Genomic DNA, 6,672 nt, shown 5'->3' with positions numbered 1-6,672 from the left:
GCAGCGCGAGGTAGATGTCAGAAGCAGAATCCGCGGCCTTGCAGATGAGCTGTTTCACAATGTGCACCCCTTTTTCAACCTTCCCATTGGACTGCGGATAGTGTGGGCTGGAAGTGACAGGTTTGAAATGGCACAACTTGGCAAACATAGACCACTCGTGGCTGTTGAAGCACGGGCCATTGTCACTCATGGCAGTGAGTGGGATACCATGCCTGGAGAACGTCTCCTTACAGGCCGTGATGACGGTCCGAGATGTGAGGTCTGAGAGGTTCACGACTTCAGGGTAATTGGAGAAATAGTCAATAATCAACATGTAGTCACGACCATTCGCACGAAAGAGGTCGATGCCAACCTTGGACCACGGGGAGGTCTCGATTTCATGCTGCTGGAGCGTCTCCTTGCTCTGCGCTGGCTGGAAGTGTTGACAGGTCGCACAGTTGAGGACCATGATGGAGATGTCCTGGCTAATACCGGGCCAGTAGACAGCCTGCCTGGCTCTGCGTCTGCACTTCTCGACGCTCAGGTGTCCCTCGTGTATTTGGCGGAACACCAAGCTCTGGAGACTGAGTGGAATGACAATCCGGTCCAGCTTGAGGAGGATACCCTCAATCACCGTCAGGTCGCCCTTTACATTGTAAAATTGAGGGCACTGCCCTTTCTGCCAGCCATTGGCGAGTTGGTGCATGACACGCTGCACGAGGGGGTTTTTGGCTGTCTCCTCGCAGATGCGAACCACCTTCACATCAGACGCCGGGAGGGTGCTAGCACACAGCTGCACCTGTGATTCAATCTGCCGGATGATTTCCAGCGGCTCACTAGGCAATGTGATGGAGCGGGACAATGCATCGGCGATGATGAGCTCCTTGCCAGGCGTGTACACTAAGTCAAAGTCGTACCTTCTGTGTTTGAGGAGGATGCATTGCAACCGAGGCGTCATGGCGTTCAGGTCCTTGTGGATAATGTGGACCAGGGGCCTATGATCCGTCTCGACTGTGAATGTCGGCAGGCCGTAGACATAGTCGTGAAACTTGAGAATGCCAGTGAGAAGACCCAGGCATTCCTTCTCTATTTGCGCATACCTTGTTTCGGTGGGCGTCATGGCCCTCGATGCGTAGGCTACGGGTGCCCAGGATGAAGTGTCATCGCGTTGAAGCAGCACCGCACTGATGCCATCCTGGCTCGCATCTGTCGAGGTCTTCGTCTCCCTGTCGGGGTCGAAAAATGCCAAGACGGGTGCAGTGGTGAGCTTGGCTTTCAGCTCCAACCACTCTGCCTGATGTGCTGCCTTCCACTCAAAGGCAGTGGACTTTTTCACCAGGTTCTGTAGGGCCGTGGAGTGTGAGGCCATGTTTGGGATGAACTTGCCCAGAAAATTGACCATGCCCAGGAAGCGCAACACCACCTTCTTGTCTTCAGGGACCTTCATGGCTTTGATGGCCTTGATCTTGTCTGTGTCCGGGCGCACGCCCTGCTGAGAGATCTGGTCACCGACGAACTTGAGTGTCGACATGCCAAAGCAACATTTGGACCTGTTCAGCTTCAGGCCATTGGCGTGGACACGGCGGAATACCTGCTGGAGACGGGAAACATGCTCTTCAGGGGTCGTGGACCATATGATGATGTCGCCCACGTACACACGAACCCCTTCAATGCCCTCCATCACCTGCTCCATGATGCGATGGAAGATCTCCGATGCCGAGACAATGCGAAACGGCATGTGATTATAGCAGTACCTGCCAAACGGTGTGTTAAAGGTGCAGAGCCTTCTGCTGGACTCATCCAGCTGGATTTGTCAAAATCCATGTGACGCATCTAACTTGGTGAAAAAACCTGTGTGTGCCATCTCACTGCGCATTATATTCTTATTGAGATCCTTGGGATCAATGCAGATGCGCAGGTCTCTCGAAGGCTTTCGAACACACACCATTGAGCTGACCCAGTCAGTCGGCTCGGTTACCTTGGAAATTATGCCCTGTTGCTGAAGATCCTTGAGCTGTTCCTTCAGGCGCTCCCTCAGCGGAGCCGGGACCTGGCGTGGTGCATGGACCACTGGCTTGGCATCAGGTCGTAGCAGAATCTTGTATCGATACGGCAGAGTGCCCATCCCGCCGAACACACCCGGATATTGAGCGAGGATGTCATCAATGCCGGCCTGAAGATCCACATTGGAGGATGTGGTTGTGTAAACCCGCTGCACGAGGTCCAGCTGCTTGCAGACATTCGCACCAAGTAGGGATGCCCTGTCTGGCTTGACAATTTCAAAGCGTAAACGTGCATGGGTGCTCCTGTTGGAGACGAGTAGATGGCAGGATCCCAGTGCCGTGATGGCATTACCGTTATAGTCCAGGAGCCTGCAGGCTGCTGGATTGACCTTGGAGGGCTTCTTGATGTGTTTGAAATCTGCCTGTGAGAGGAGGTTGGCAAAAGCACCTGTGTCCAGCTTAAACTGGATGGAGCAGTGGTTGACCTACATCACCGCACGCCATTCGTCCGCAGAGTCCACAGCGAGGATGGATTGACTTTGTGATGAGTTGGATGTGGCATATTCACATTTGGTAATGATGCCCTCACAGTAGGCGGAGTCCAGGCATTCTTCCTCTGGATCCGTTGTGTTGCCAGGATCAGAATCCTGTAATCGTTGTTGGACACTCTGAACGTGCCATCGTCGGAATTGGGAGCGCTGGCCCCTTACTGGTGGTGCAGACCTGCACAAGGCTGCATAGTGTCCAGGCTTCCCGCAGTTTAAACATCGCCTGCCTCTAGCAGGGCAGTGTTTCTTTAAGTGGGCGTTGCCGCAGTTCGAGCACATCATAACGTCGGCGTCCTGACGCTCCACGCGTTGTTGCACATTCGCAGTGCGGGTGTCGGCCGTTTCGTTATCCTGTTCGCATCGCGCATGCGTGGGGCCCCGGGAAAAGCACGCAAAATGGCCGCTTTCATCAATGCTGAGGCGCTGCGTCCGGGAGATGGCCTGCACACTCTCTACCTCGTGGTAGGCAAGTTTCTCATTTTCAGCCGATTTGTACTGGGCATAGCGATTTTTGGCGTGCTCATGCACTGTGCATGTTTCAATTGCGACTGGCAGGGTCATATGCTTGATTTTCAGTAGTTGCTCGCTCAGAGGATCTGAGTGAACTCTAGAAACGATTTGGTCTCTGATCATGGAGTCAGCAATATCACCAAAGTTGCAGGACAGAGCTAGCAGGCGGAGGTTAGTTAAGAAGGAGTTGAAAGATTCATCTTTACCTTGTAGACGCGGTTTGAATATGTAGCGCTTGAAGATTTCATTGGTGTCCACTTCACAGTGACTGTCAAACGTGTCCAGGATGGTCTGAAACTTTGTCTTGTCCTGGCCTTCGGTGAAGTGAAAAGAGTTGAAGAGTTCGATGGCTTGATCACCCGCTGTTGAGAGGAGAAGCGCGATCTTCCTTGCATCAGACGCACCCACGAGGTCTGAAGCTTCGATGTACAGCAGAAACTTTTGCTTGAATGTCCGCCAGTTGGCACTGAGATTGCCGGAGGTCCTGAGCTGGTGAGGAGCCTGAACCTTCTCCATGATGCAGGGATACATTCGCTGGTCGTCAGGGAACGGACTGAGGTAAACCACCGAGATTAAGCAGACTCCTGGTAGCATGATGTGTTATGTACTCTGGGATAACACAGGCTGCAACTGGATGCAGCTTTAACCAAAAGATACTCCAGACCTTGAAGTTAGTTCAATCTGATTTATTGAACCAGTAGCACAGTTAGCACAGTTTTCTATGAGTTCGACTCTCTGCTAACCTAAGTGTGGTTACTCTGTCTGACTGAACCAGACTAGCTCTTAGCCACGTGCTGGAGATGTGATACTGTACATACACCCTGACGCACTCTGTAGATGTTCATTAGTGGAAAGAGGTGGAGTGTGAGTGCCTTGTGCCTTTTATAGTGAGATACCACCCCTGAGTGTCCTGCCTGCTCATTGGTCATGTCCTGTTCTCTGTGTTCATTAGCTGCCTGTCTGTGCCTGTCTGTATGTTACTATCTGCATGTCTGCATATCATGACACCCCTCTCCTAGGTACTTGAAAGAGGGACAGTCAGTTTCATACAACTTAAATAAGACAAAATCAAACATTGTAGTTTCCCCGCTCTCTCCACAGTTTGGGTTGTTTTTTTGTTTCTTATGTGTGACCTCCCAAGGTGACCTTAAAAGAGTTTGTCATAAATACTGGGCCCGATTCTCCGGCCTTGTTGAGCTTTCATTCAAGTGAAACAAGGCCGATGAAAAGCAGGAGCAGCCAAAAACAAGAACTGCGGCAGGCGCCAAACAGTTTGCGATGCCACCAGCCCGTTCCTGTAGGTGAAATCGGGATCTCGTCGTAGCGAGGCGAGAAACCAATTATCACCACTTAAGCCCAATTTCCATACAATTAACGAGAGCCATCCCAAATCCAATGGCCTCATCCAGTGACCTCCCAGGCAAGTGGTCACACTGACACCCATTAGTACTCCTTTTGAGAAATGTGAACGAGGAGGTGAGTAGCCATCTTTGCTCACAGGGAAAGAGCCCGGGGGGGCTGGGATTGTCACCCCAGTGCTCAGTGGGGGGCCCTTGGCTGGGGGTGGAGGACCCTCCGCATGGGTGGGCCACCATAGGAGGGTGGCGGGAGGCACTGGGGGAGGGGAACCAAGCGGCAATCACTCGCAGAACCACCTTGCCAATCCCTGGATCGTTTACCCGTCCCAGGGGAAACCCTTGTCCCTGCCCGTTTGCGACCACCCATAACCCCACCAGCTGCTGAGGCCTCTGGACGTGTGGCTGAAAGCTATTGCGAATAGGAAATTGGCAATCGTGATTGAGTAAGCACTTCACACATCCCAAGTGGATTCCCGTGGGCGGGCGGGCCATGTAGCATGTGGGAGTCATTGCCTAGCATCCCAATCACACCTTGATGTATGAATACTGTGCTTGAACACTGTGGGAGGCAGCAGCCAACATCTGAACACCCAGGGGATGGGACACAGCTCCAGGAACATGGCCACGGCCGGAGGGGGTGGCTGGATGCCACGGGGATGGGGGATGCCTGGCGAGGTAAACCAAGGGATCGGAGGTTGGCCCACATTGCGGAAGAAAGTGACAGAGGCAACATACTGGTTGTGCACAAGGGTATTTAATGTGTTTTACAATTCCCCACCGCTGATGGTGCTGCCCCATACCTCCTCCCCCTCCCCTCTTCCCACCCCTACCTACCTGGTTCGAGCCCTGGTTGCCCCTGCATCATCTGGTTCTGCCAGCCCTGGCGGTTCTCCATGGTCTGCACCATTGTGTCTACGCCCTTGGCTCTGCAGCGCCTTGGCTATGCCCACCTGCATCTGGGACAAGTTCTGCAGCACCTCGGCCTTGCCCATCTGAGAGCAGGACATATCCCACAGAACCTCATCATGGTCAGCCTGGTACTGGGCGACATCTCGCAGTGAGTTGGACATTCTGTCGAGACCCTCAGTCATGGCCATCACCGACTACACAATAGCTTGGACACCTTCACTAATGGTGCCAACGTCGTGCACTAGGCTCTCCACTGCAGTCTCCATCTTAGCAGTGTTGCGAGGCAGGTGTATGTTCCCTTTGGGGGGGGGGGGGGTGTGGCATTGGTTTCTACTCACTCGTGCTACCTGGTGTAGGTTGTCGGCCTTTTTTTGGCACTGAAGGCCAGTCCACCTGATCGCACTCCCCGAGCTGACAGCTGCTGCCACTCCATCCCAGGCATCATTGGCTACCTTGTGGCTGACTCTTCTGGACCCTCGGGGGAACTGGACATCCCTCCTGGCCTCCACAGAATCTAGGAGCCTCCCCAGATCTGCGTTCCCGAATCTTGGGGCTGTTCTCCTCAGCACCATTGTTGCGAGCTGGCTGGGGTTGGATGAGCAAGTGCAGCTTAAGTGCTGCTCGATCTTGTTAGCGGCGGGCTGGCGAGCGCGGTCACGGCGAATCAGCTGGCGAGTCTTCATTTGTGGCGAGAAGCTCGTGAGGCCTCGATTAGTGTGCCGTTGCCGGCCTCACTGGGCCTAGCGCCGGGAAGCTCGCAGCAATTCCTGCTCGCTACCACATTTAGAAACTTTTCCGGAGAATCGTGCCCATTGCACATTTGGTTTTGCTGCAAGGTACAAACCGTGAAAATGACCGGAATTCTCTGGCCGTTGGGATTCACTTTTCCCACTGACAGCGCACCCCACCCGCAGGTTTCCCGGTGGTGTGGGGTGGCTTCAATGGAAAATTCCATTGACAAGCGGCGGGAAGAGAAGATCCTGCTGCCAGCGAACGGCACGCTGCTGGAAACATGGGCGGAATTCTCCGACCCCTCCGCCGGGTGGGAGAATCACCGCGGTGCTGCGCGAATCACGCCATGCCACCACGACGCGGGGACGCGATTCTCACACCCCTGCGAAAATGGCCGCGCGCGAATGGCGGCGGGCCGCATGGAGAATCGCCGTAAACAGCCGTAGCGGCGATTCTCCGGTGGGCCAGCGATTCTCCGGGCTGGATGGGTCAAAGTCCCACCGGCGCAACCGGATGTCACGCTGGCGCCGTTCCGACATGCTATAAAACAGCGTCAGCCAGTCTTGTGGCTGACACTACGGGAGGAGGCGGGTGACGGCGTGGGGAGCCCCCCCGGGGGGGGCAGGTGGTGCG

The sequence above is a fragment of the Scyliorhinus torazame genome, chromosome 10, assembly GCF_047496885.1.
Source record: "Scyliorhinus torazame isolate Kashiwa2021f chromosome 10, sScyTor2.1, whole genome shotgun sequence".
Lineage (NCBI taxonomy): Eukaryota > Metazoa > Chordata > Chondrichthyes > Carcharhiniformes > Scyliorhinidae > Scyliorhinus > Scyliorhinus torazame.
Note: the sequence above shows the minus strand (reverse complement) of the source record.